We start from the raw sequence: 11,872 nt of genomic DNA on the forward strand, positions 1-11,872 counted from the left end.
CGGCAGGTGTCTTGAGGGTCCTCTGTCTCCTAAGGAGAAAGGGCGTCTTTTTCCTCTTCCTCTTCTTCTTCTTCTTCTTCTTTTTTTTTTTTTTAAAGAAACACTGCATTTAGAGCAAGAAGAATGTGGCTCTGGGACCAGGCAGCTTGGATTTATGTGCTAGCTCCTTCACTTCCTAGCGTTTGACCCTTAGCAAGTTATTTAACCTCCTGGTGCCTCTATTTTTTCATCCATAAAATGGGGGTCATGATAATGTCTACTCCCTAGAACTGTCATGAAGATTAAATGACTAAATACCTATATAGTACCTGGCACTTAGTAAGTACTGCATGTGTGTTTGCTCCTTTAATCTATCCATATACATACCTATTTCCCGTTCAGAGAAAACTGGGTCACTCTATTTTATTTGTTGGAATCTTACTGACATTAAGGTTTGAATCTCGGACTTTAACATCTTGGATGCTTTAATGACTTCAGGTTATCAAACAAATAACTTTAAGAGAGGAAATACATTTTTATCTCTTTCAGCGTCAGAGAATGAGCTTCTAAAAATAAGCGTTGAGTTTCTCCCTACTTTAGATTATGGAAAAAAGAGGATAAATGTATATATATATACATATACACACATATATATACACATATACACAAAGCACATAAAAATCCATTAATTCAGAAGCTATATTTAAAATAAATGGGCCAGATGGCAGGTAATTAATATACACTAAAACTGTTAATGTCACACATAAAGATTAAAATGTATAAACAACCAGAAGCCAGGCAGAGAATTTTTGGTGTCATAATTTGCTTCTATAGCACTTTGCCGTATAATTCACCCGCGATGAAAAAACAGAAAAAGCCTCTCGCACACGTCTCCTTTTCTCAGCTTTGTGATTTGGAAGGACATCACCCATGATTTTTCCCCCCTCTAATCACTTTCCCCATATTATTTCTCTAAGTCAGAGGAAGAAAATAATTTTAGAAAAGCAACAAGCAGTAAAAAAAAAAAAATTTTTTTTCTATTACAGGGAAACAAGATTGGTGATAATCCAGATCACTTAGCAGCGGAATTTCCACGTCCAGGAAAACCAACTCATTTTGCTTCTGTTGGTACTGTAGGGTTCTGTGAAAGCCTAAGGCAGAATTCAGTAGCACAGCGTCCCCTTATGCAGTCAGCTTCACCGCCTCGCGTGCCCCCGCGAGCTGTCCTCGGCTCGGGGCCTGCAGATGGGTTGCAGAGGTTGGCCATTCCCCAGGGCAGACCCAGCGGCCTCTGCAGCTTCTCCGTGAGGGTCCCGCATCCTGTTCAGAGGGAACAGGAAAATGGCTCATGGGCTGGAAAATAGCCAGCCTGGCTCCATTTGGCTCGAAGTAGTTCCTGGCAGAATTCCTGCAGACATGAGTTTGGGTGGCAGTAGAGACGCGTCCCTCCTACTTTCGGAGCTGGTGGCTGGCGTGGCCACTGGGAATGTCGTGGGCCGTGATCGGAAGCCATTCCTGGCCCGGAGCTCAGCTCCAGCAATGCCCCAGGGCACCTTGGAACCAGCTGTGCCTCCAGGGCCAGCCCTATGCCTGAGCCTTGTTGGAGGCGGAGACCCCTTTATGGGGCTTTTGGTGAGAAATGAGCTACACTGGCAGAGAATTCAGGGCCAGGCACAGGGGTTTCTTGCTCCTCACATCCACTTCTTTCAAGTCTTCTTTCATTCTGCACACACTGGTTTCCTGATAGTTTCCTTTCCTGGCCTATCTGCTGTCTTCCCCCTCCTGGCCGTTTACTAAGACCCATGGGCCTTCACATTGGGCTGCCCCACTGTGCAGCCCCACCTGGACCCCTGCTAGAGCCTGCTCAACCCCCATCAGAACCAAACTGTCCTTTGTCCCATTCCCTACACATCTTCATCTTCATTTTTGAAGCCACCGTATCCTTTATACTCATCTACATTTTATAGTACATTTTGAGTGGCACCGGGTATCTGTTAGTACTGAGTTAACCTTGTGCCAGAGGCCTCAGGTGCCGAGGCAAAGCTGTGGCTGACACTTAGATTTGGGGGTGTCTGGGTAGTTGGAGAAGGGGAGCTGAACTGACGTTGCTTCTCAGCTCACAGGTTTCTTATTAGGACTCAGAAGCCCTGCCCAGCAGCCCTGCCCGGCATTTCCTTCTCAAGAGAGACCTTTGTGATGAGCCCAGCCTCTTTCCAGAACTTTCCAAGGCAAAGAAGGACTTAACTACTCCTGGCTCTGCAGCAAGGCAGAGCAAGGCAGCCAAATGGGCATTACTGGGACACAGGTGACCAGGGTGGCTTGATCTACCAACCTGAGACCAGGTGTGTGCACAGGGGTGCAACCCGCTACTTACTCAGGCCTGTGTGCAGGACGGGAGTGTCCTTCACTGAAGGCCCAGGCCAGGGGTGACTCCAAATAGTGATGCACAGCAGTGAGGACAATGGGTAGGGGTACTCTGAAGAAGAGTGAGGCCCCAAAGTGGGGGAGAGAGAGAGAGAATCCACAGAGTAAAAGCGACTTAAAAGCTTATCAACCAGTCCCAACCTGTGGTCTAATTTGAATTCTGATTCAAATAAGCTAGTTTTTTTTTTTTAAATGGAAATGTGAACCTGACTTGATATGAATAATATATCATTCAATTTTAAGGCATAATAATGGTATTGTGGTTTTTTTAAAAGAGTCCTTATCTTTTGAAATTCATACTGAAATATTTATAATGAAAGACATGATGTCTGGAATTTGCTTCAAAATCCCAATGCAGGGAGAAGTGGGTGCAGGCGGGGGAAAACAAGATGGACCATGATGTGATCGTTCCCGAGGCTGCATGATGGGAACATGCGTGTTCATTATGTTCTTTCTACCTTGGCTTATTTTTTAAGTTCTCTATAATAAGAAGTTAAAAAAAAGAAAAGGGGAAAGAAAAGGGTATATTCCAGCTGACTGGTCTCAACACTACCAGGGCTACATACAAGTATATGAAGACAACCGGACAGGACTTGGGGTTGCTGAGCCTGTGGCTCTTCGCGTGCCCTCTGACCCCCGACCAGGGTGATCTTTGACCCAGGACTGGAGTTTCTAACCCTCTGCACTTCCCTTCCTGAACATTCACGAAAAGTGGTCCTGGGTTTCCAACGACCTGAAAGGCAGGTTTCTAGCTCCTCCAGTCCCAGTATGTCTGAAACCATAGCTCTTGCTCTCGCTCTGAATCCCCCATTTCTATTGATGGTTGAGTACTTCTTCTGCCGCTGTCACAGACTAGAGCCACCCTGCCGAGCCCTCTTCAACCGCCGGCTCTTCTCTCCCTACATCCACGTACTCGGCAGGTTCTATGGGTTCTTCTTTCACAGTGGTTATCAGACTCACCTCTACCTTTCCACCCTTACAGCCATCCTCCAATCCCAGGTGTGGCCTCTGTCTTGTGTGCCGTTCCCCGCCCTTACTGCCATCCTTCCAGCTGTCCCCCCCTGCCCCCGACCATTAGAGAGTGCCATGAGATCAAGAGCCTCATATTTAGTCTGAAGCCAAAAGAGGGGGAGTCATGATGTAGGCATCGCAAACCCCGAATTCCTACCCTGACAATCTCGAACTTGGAATGATGTTTATCAGGCAGCCAACAAAAAGGGCACCACACCTCCAACAGAGTCTAACATGGAAAACATTACTTCTCAATACATCCTTCACCAATTGTTGATAGGTCCACAACACCCCACATCTGGATGATCAACAAGTAGAATCCAAGGTCACAAGGATCCCATTCAAGTGGGTCAACAGATAAATGAAAACTCAAATGACAGAAGGAAGATCCAGAGATATCTGCTAATTTCTCTAGTATGCCCTACAGGAGAGCAATAATACATCAGGTCTTCTAAACCAAGGACAGTAGATTTGACAAACCACTTTCAGATCTGTTCATTCCCGCAAGGATAGATAAATGAACTAATCAGTATTTCCCTATAACTTTTTAGTTAGTTCTGGTAAGGAAGCCTCCTCTTTCCTCTTTGGAGGAAATTAAGGATGTAGCCGTTCAGGGTGTGAGTCTTATGTAACCAGCCAGTCAGCCAGAAAGAATGAAGGACTAGAGTTCCTAGTTCTAGGCATGACCGAGGCCAGCTGCACCCCTATTCCTCTAGTTACTCGGGCCTAGAAACCTTTTTGCTTAACCAGCTCTAGGGGTTTTCATTACTTACCACAAGAGAATCTTCGACAAACACAGATCAGTGGTAGTGTGAGCAGGGCAAGGGAACCCCATGAAATCAAAACAATAAAAGAAGAGAACCACTTGCTGGGTTTCCCAGAAGGCCAGTGGAATGACCCCAACTCTTTAAAAGCTTTAAACAAGCATAGTGACTTATCTCTCCTAGAAAATGACCTGGTTATGTCATAAAAGGAGTTGATTTTAAAATGAGGACTCAGTGATCCTGTTACCTAATGTTACATCATGAGAAAAATCAAACTTTGACAGGAAAGAGGTAGGTCCTGCCCACTCTTCACAACTTTCTCAAATTCTTAATAAAAACTGCTTATCCTAGGCAGAAGTTCTCCAATGCTAGATTTTCCACTAACACCCAAATGCTAGTTCCCTCAAGTTCTTCCTCTGCTCATGACCTCTAGGGCAGCTGTGTCACTTGTAGGGTAATTTCCAAATGCCTCAGCTGGGCAGTCAGGACTTCCAGAATCGGGCTTGACCTTCAACTTCGTTTCCCACAACTCAACAAAATTAACATCTTACACCGATGGTGCTGTTATCTGCATGCCCTCGCACTGGTTACGCTCACTCCCTTTCCACAGTCCGTGGTGCTTTGTTGCCTTAGCAAATTAACACAGGAGGGCTTACAATCTAGGGAGAGACAAGTGAGCAAAGCAGCAAGTACAATAGAGACTTGCAAGCACTATGGCAGGAGGGAGCATCTACCCCAACTGTTGGAGATGAGGCAGAGCGTTCGGGAAGTTCCCCAGGGGGAGTTACTCTGGGTTGTGAAGCTCCTGAGAGGAGCCTGCCCCCACAAGGAGCCCAGGGCCAGTGTCCTTGCTGCGTATTTCACCTTCCTACTTCCGCCCCAGGCGGCCAGGCCGTGGGTCCGTAAGGCAGTGTCAGGTGCATACCTGACCCGGGGAGATGGGCTTTGGGAGCGGTCAGCTGACCAAGCCCATCTCCTGTCGCAGGGGGGAGCCAGCAGCGGGGACGGAGCCCAGAGCTACTGAAAGAATGAGAGCACAATGGCCACTCATAAAACAAACTTCGGGAGGCGCAGAAGAAGTTCAAGTAAGCAGTCGGCAGGCAGAAGGAGCCCGTGGAGGGAATCAGAAAGGGAGGCGGGACCCACAGGGGCAGTGGGGCTTCTGCTGGGACCTGGTCCCCTGAGGCTGGTTCTGCTGCGGCTGCGGAGCCTGTTTTTCGTCTTCATTTCAGAGAGGACATCAGGGGTGGCTAATGACCTCTGAGACACACGTCCCTTTTCAAGTCCTTCCGGATTGAGCACCTTGGAGGAACTAGCACGATGTGTTTGGAAAGAAGATGCAGTGGCCAGGCCGTCTGACTCCCCGTCCCCTACCTGCCCCTTCCTGTGCCTTCCCTCAGCCCGGCAGGCCTTCCTCTGGGTCTCTCCGGAGCATCACCTCTCCCTGGGCCATCTTCCCAGACCTGGGGCAGCACATAGCTTCCCTTGTACCTTTGTGTGTCTCAACTGGGATTATTTTGCTTTTGTTTATTGGATAATTTGATTAATTATTAGTAATTAGTTAATTGTTGTAGATCATAAGCTGTGAGGTGGGGTGGGGGGAGACAAAGTCCACTTTTGCACTTTGTATTCCCAGGACTTAGCATAGTGCCTGGTATTCAGTAAGTGCTCAGGACATACTCATTGCGGGAAGGACTGATAGATACGGATCATGCACATACGGGAAGGTAAGGTAATCTGCTTCAAGTCACACATCTAACAAGTGACCTGAAGGAAAAGGCAGATGAATGCTACATAGCCAGCATTCAGGCAAACACACGGGCACACACCCACCCCTCAACCCCAAAAGTCCCCAAACTCCACTGTGGACCCTTTCTCAAGAGAATGGAATACATTATGATTAAAGTTATTAACTTACCAATGGGAGCAGAGGGACCAACTTTTGTAAATGCAGCACTTCATTTTTAACAAAGGACAATGCAAAGCTTTGACAGTTTCATCATGAAATGTTCTAAGTGGAAGTCAATCAAGAGAAAACTGTCCTCAAAAGTGCTCATGGAAATGCAACAGAGCAGCAGGCTTCAGGCCTCTCCGCTTTCTTTGGAGGAGAGGAGTAGAAAGCCTCTTAAAAAAACACTTTTTATTACATTACTAACTGAAGTCCATAGTTGATTCAGGTTTCCTGCGTTTTTACCAACATCTTTTCATTGTTCCGGGAGCCCACCCAGGTGCCACAAGGTTAGTCTCCACGTCCCCTTAGGCTCCTCTTGGCTGTGTTAGTTTCTAAGGCTTTCCTTGTCTTTGGTGACCTTGCCGGTTTTGAGAAGTACTGATCAGAATGTCTCTCCATTGAGATTTGCCTGATGTTTTCCTCGTGATTAGCTTAGGGTTATGGTTTTGGGGAGGAAGACCACAGGAGTAAAATACCATTCTCATCACATCATATCAAGGGGACAGCAACGTGACTTACTACTGTTGATGTTGGCCTTGATCACCTTTGCTGAGGTCACATCTGTCAGGTGTTTCTACTGTAAAGCTACTTTCCCCACCCCCACTGTCTCCCACCGTATTCTTTGCAGCAGAAGTAGGAATGCACAGCTCACATTTCAGGAATGGGAATTATGCTCCATCTCCTTGAGGGCCAAATATCTCCATGAATGATTTGGAATCCTTCTGCACAGGCTTTTTGCCTACCCACCCTCCCTGCTTTTCTTATTTATTCAATCTTTTACTTATATCAGCACAGACTCCTGTTTATTTATTTGATACTTTGCGTTGTTATTCAACAGCACTTTATTTGGTTGCTTAAATTGTCCTAGCTTTGGCCATTGGGAATCTTTAGTTAGCTCCCGTGTCCCTTCATTGTGTGTGCAGCCCTTCATTGTGTGTGCAGCCCTTCATTGTGTGTGCAGCCCTTCATTGTGTGTGCAGGTACGTTTTCTCTCTTTCCTCTTCCTCCCTCCTTCCTCCCTTTTCTTTCTTTCTGGAGCACATCCTTCCGTTCTGGAACTACAAGGTGCTCCAGGCTCATCTTGTATATTTTTGGCTCCAGTCCCAGAATTGGCCATTTTGCCAAAGAACCCTGGTTTCTTTTATTGGAGAATGATCTTAGAAACCAAAATCTGGGTGCCACATGTACTCATGGCTACTGGAATATTGATTCTAGATCCCCTCGGTTGACAGAGCAAGGGAAAATGTGTGTATATTAAGCCATGTATATATATTATATATGTATATGTAAATATTTCTATATGTCACCTTCTGTATCTATATACATGAAAACATGAGTTTTTAAGCTAAACATGAGTTCATACTATGTCTCCCAATCTAATCATAATATGTCTGTAACCTCCCACTCAAACAGAGGGAAATCGGGCTCCTACTATCCACCATCATTTACTTAATCCTTGAATTCCTGTACATAGGAATATATAGTGGTTTCAGAACTAACTTGTACCCCCATGAGAAACAACTATATCAACTAGAGCACAGTGCTTATGTGTAGTTACTTTTGCCTTGAGCTTTACAGACTCTAATCATTTTCAAAATTAATTAGGTCAACACTTTTACTCCTACCCTCTCCAGTGAGGTTGTTTCACACATTTATAAAATAGTCACATGCTTTGCTCACATTCTACATCCCATCCCGGGATTCCCCCAACCTCCTAAATGTTGGGTGAAAAATCTGCATACATTACAGTTCATTCTTTGTGCTGAAAAGTTCTACAGGTTTTGACAAATGCATAGTAGCACGTATTCCCCATTAGAGTATCATGTAGAATAGATTACTTTGAATAAAATTTCAGACATCCTGTCATTTCAGCAGTAAATATTTAGTATGTACCTCTAAAAGATAAAGACGCTTTTTAAAGAAAAGTACCACTACTACATTAAAAAACAACAACAATCTCTTAACATCCAGTCTGTTTAGATTTTTTCGATCGTCTCATAATTAAAAAAAATAGTAACGGTTTGTTTAAATTAGGATACAGAGAAATCCCAGTATTACCCTTCATATTCTTGAAGGTAATACTGTTCTTGAAGGTAATACTGTTCTTGACATCCTTAGTCTCTCCTTGATTTGAGTCCAACACCTCGCTAGGTTGGGGTGTGATTTGGCTGAAACACCTACTCAAAGTAGTGGATTTGTACTCATATCCCATTAGGTGCCATTCAACTTCCTCTGGTACCACTACCTTGACTTGATACCAATTCAGCTGGCTTTCTAGGTAATTGGACTCAAACACCTAGAGACTTTAGATGGCAAACTCCACAGTAGGTGAGACAATTAGAAATCTAAAACCCCCTCTCACATCAGACCCAGAAAGGGAGGTTCCCTATTACACCAAAACAACACTTGGGTGCCTATCAAGGGAGTGAGTTTTTATAACTGAACTTTCACAGAAACAGAACTTGAGAAAGTATTGGGGAACAGAGGGAATATATTTAGAGGCTGCCTTACTTTTATAGATCTTATTTTAAGTAATTTTGGTTTCAATCTACTTGATGATCTCTATACTAAAAACTTCATTGCTTGGCCCTGAACCATACTTGGTAAATGTGCAATAACATTATAATACCATCTGACAACTCCTTCATGGTGTTTTGGTCAAAGATCTCTGGGGGACGCTAATAACTGGGATCAGATTTGCAGCACAAAAGCCTATTGGCTGTCCCCTGTGAATTGGACAGAGATCTGCCATTGTCATAAACTAATGCTTGCCTTCAGGATCATCTGGGATCATCCACCTGACCTACAAAATTCCCTTAGATTATGTGATTCTAAGAATGAGAAAAACTGGATTTTGATCTGAGTTCAAAAACTTTCACCGCTCAAAAGGAATCTGGGGCTATTTTTCCCCATGCCTTTTCATTCCATTCTTTACAAAAGGCCCGAAGAATGAGAAAAATCATATGAACTTTGGCTCAGAGAATAGCAAGAGAGCTAGACACTGTCACTAAGGTGATGGAAAACCTCCTCCAGGAGGTTCATAAAATCAGACAGGTGGTGGTAGAGAATAGAACCCTCTAGATACCATAGAGGCTTCCGAAGGTAGAACATAGGTCATCTTAGAGGAGTGTTGCACCTGCATTCCTACAGACCTCTTTAGGATCTTAAACATTATTAAAAAGATCTGAGAAACAAACGTGGAAATCAGTAGAATAGGCAATTTAGCCCCTGTCTCTGGTTCTACAGGCTCTGCAGATTGGGGATGGCACTGCTTCTCTTGGCATAATTTTGAGTAAATTGCCTCTTGGTTTAGAAATGGACGACACGCCCTGATCATGATCTATTCTGCTAGTAGTTGTCTGTGTTGTTGTAATCAAATGTGTGACTTCCAGAGTCCAAACGCTAATGCATAGCCATTGTCCTATCAGATGAGCCGCAGTTTATCTGGCAACAGAAGGAATGAGAAGTTTCCTTTCATCTGACTATAGGCTATGTTCTCTGAACTGCCTTTAGATCAACCCAGATTATGGTGAAGATCTGGATTTCACAGAATAGTGTCCTATGGGGCTGATGCTGTCTGCTCTTGGCCAAAATGGGACTGAAAGAGAAAAACCTGACTGATACTTAAGAGTAAAAACCAGCTCAAATTGAGACAGAAAAAAGGACGCAGTCCTACCTTTAACCACGTTGGGAGGACAGACAGATAAGGCCAGCTGCAAAATAAACAGAAAACATTTTTTTTCCCTCAAGACTGTAAAATGTCATAATATCCCTCTCTTCAAGTGATTATTGATTCGAATCAATGACACCCCCAGACCTACCTTGCTATTTACATTTATCACCACGCGGAGAGCCCCTTGCTCAGCCACAAACAGCAATCAATTCTCAGTTAACCCCTGGTTCTCCGAATGCTGCCTGAGAAACAGCAATCAATCCAGAAATGGCCCTTTCCTGTACACCCTCCTTGGTATCCTGACAGAAGATGCTTCCCTCCTTTCTCTGGTCCTCTGGGAGTGCCCTCCCTCCCTCCCTGCAGTCAGGTCAGTACCTCGTGTCCCCACACCAAGTCCACGGCTGTGAGGTGGTGGCCACCATTACCCGAGGCAGGTGTTTGCTATCCTCGTTGCGGGCTGGTGGCAGTTCATGGGTTACCAGGGGCCAAATAAACACTTCATGCTGGGCACCTGGGTGGCTCAGTCGGTTAAGCGTCTGCCTTTGGCTCAGGTCATGATCCCAGGGTGCTGGGACCGAGTCCCACATGGGGGCTCCCTGCTCAGCGGGAAGCCTGCTTCCCCCTCTACCCCTCCCGCCTTCTCTCTCTCAAATAAATAAATACAATCTGGGGAGGGGAACCCCAAACCATTCCATGCTTACACTTTCTCCTTTCTATAATGTTTTGCTTTTTTTTTTTTTTTTTTTTTCTAGTTCCTGGCTGCCTCTTACACATTTATAGGCGCCCGCCTTTCTGCTCTCCAGATTCCTCATCCCCTTATCTGGTGCTTGGTACTTTTTTTCTTTCTTGGAGTAAGACATTCTGTTCCCTTTCACAGTTCCCCTAAAGTCCCCTGGACCTTTGCCTCATTCTATGACTTGTCTACCACAACGGTTCCTTGCATTTCTCTGGCTGCTGTGTCATTTCTCCACCTTTCTCTCCTTGACCTATGCGTTTCATTTAAACTGCCGGGCGGCCAGATACTTGCTTGCGGTTTGAAAACCTTGCTTTGGCTTTCTCCTTTCCTCACGTGTTTGTATTTTACAACATTTTAAAAACATTTTTCATCATTCTGTGCTTCCTTGAAAAGAGATCCCAATATCCTTCCCTTGTCCTTTTATTTTACTTGGCGTTTCTCCGTACCGCACAGTTGCTGAGGGCTTGGTACCGCGGACGCACCACCCGGCCTTGGAGGCCCCGCTTCCACTCTTAACCACAAGATCCGCAGCGAGGCGGCGTCTTCCGACGTGGACTTCCCAACCTGCAGTATCGCTTGCACATTCGGTTCCGGGCCGCGGAGTGGCACGCGCCCGCTTACAACACTTGGTTTCTCAGGACTCCCCCCCCCCCCCCAGCTAGCTAACCGTGGGAAGCCCGGCCTCGCCCGGCAGCCCTCCCCGCAGCGCCGAGCAGCTCCCCATCCCGGGGGGGCTTCCCGCAGGTGCCCGCACCTGCCGCCCCGCCGCCTGCAGCGCCTTCTGCAGCCCTCCCCGCCGCAGCGACCGCAGAGGCCAGGGCGCTCGCCTGTGTCGGCCTCTACCGGCCGAGACCGCTCTCTCACCCCTGCGGCCGACTCGCCCATCTTGGACCTTTAGAGCCCTGGCAGGACTGGAGGGGGACAGGCATGCTCATTAGATGGCGTCCCAACGTGAGGCACCTCCCCTTGCCCATTCTAGGTCTTCCTAGACTCCTTTCAGAAACTAGAAGTGGAAGGATCGAAGTCGTTACTATCCCCAAATTGTGCAAGAGGTGGCTATTCTATTGTACACTGCCTGGTTGGATTCTGCCCCTTTCTACCCGCCCGCAGAACACACCCACCAGGCCGGCCGTCTCAGCGCCAGGATGGGTCTGCAGGGCAGCTCCTCGCTGCCCACTTCCCCTTTTCAGGCTAAGATGCAGATGCTGGCTCTGTTACTCACATAGTGACCTAAGGCTTTGGCTTCAGAAAGCGGCTTTAGTGGATTTTCAGCAGAATCACTTTCCTAAAGATTCCTGTGAAATTCCCTTCCAGTGTCACTTTATGTAGAAGAA

General features: G+C 46.2%; 1 long non-coding RNA gene across 2 annotated transcripts; it reads right to left on the bottom strand.

Annotated features, from left to right (window-relative positions):
• Positions 1-676: 676 nt before the first annotated feature.
• On the bottom strand, positions 677-11,125 carry LOC112823242 (uncharacterized). Of its 2 annotated transcripts, none has more exons than XR_003207969.2 (3): positions 10,985-11,125; positions 9,806-9,842; positions 677-1,299 (listed from the first exon to the last, which is right to left on the bottom strand). It is a non-coding gene; the product is annotated as an uncharacterized lncRNA (long non-coding RNA). The 2 variants fall into 2 exon arrangements; XR_012378269.1 differs by having other exon boundaries at positions 10,178-11,125.
• Positions 11,126-11,872: the final 747 nt, after the last annotated feature.

The sequence above is a fragment of the Callorhinus ursinus genome, unplaced genomic scaffold (genome assembly GCF_003265705.2).
Source record: "Callorhinus ursinus isolate GAN/ISIS: 27379988/994484 unplaced genomic scaffold, GSC_fseal_2.0 scaffold5, whole genome shotgun sequence".
Taxonomy (NCBI): Eukaryota; Metazoa; Chordata; class Mammalia; order Carnivora; family Otariidae; genus Callorhinus; species Callorhinus ursinus.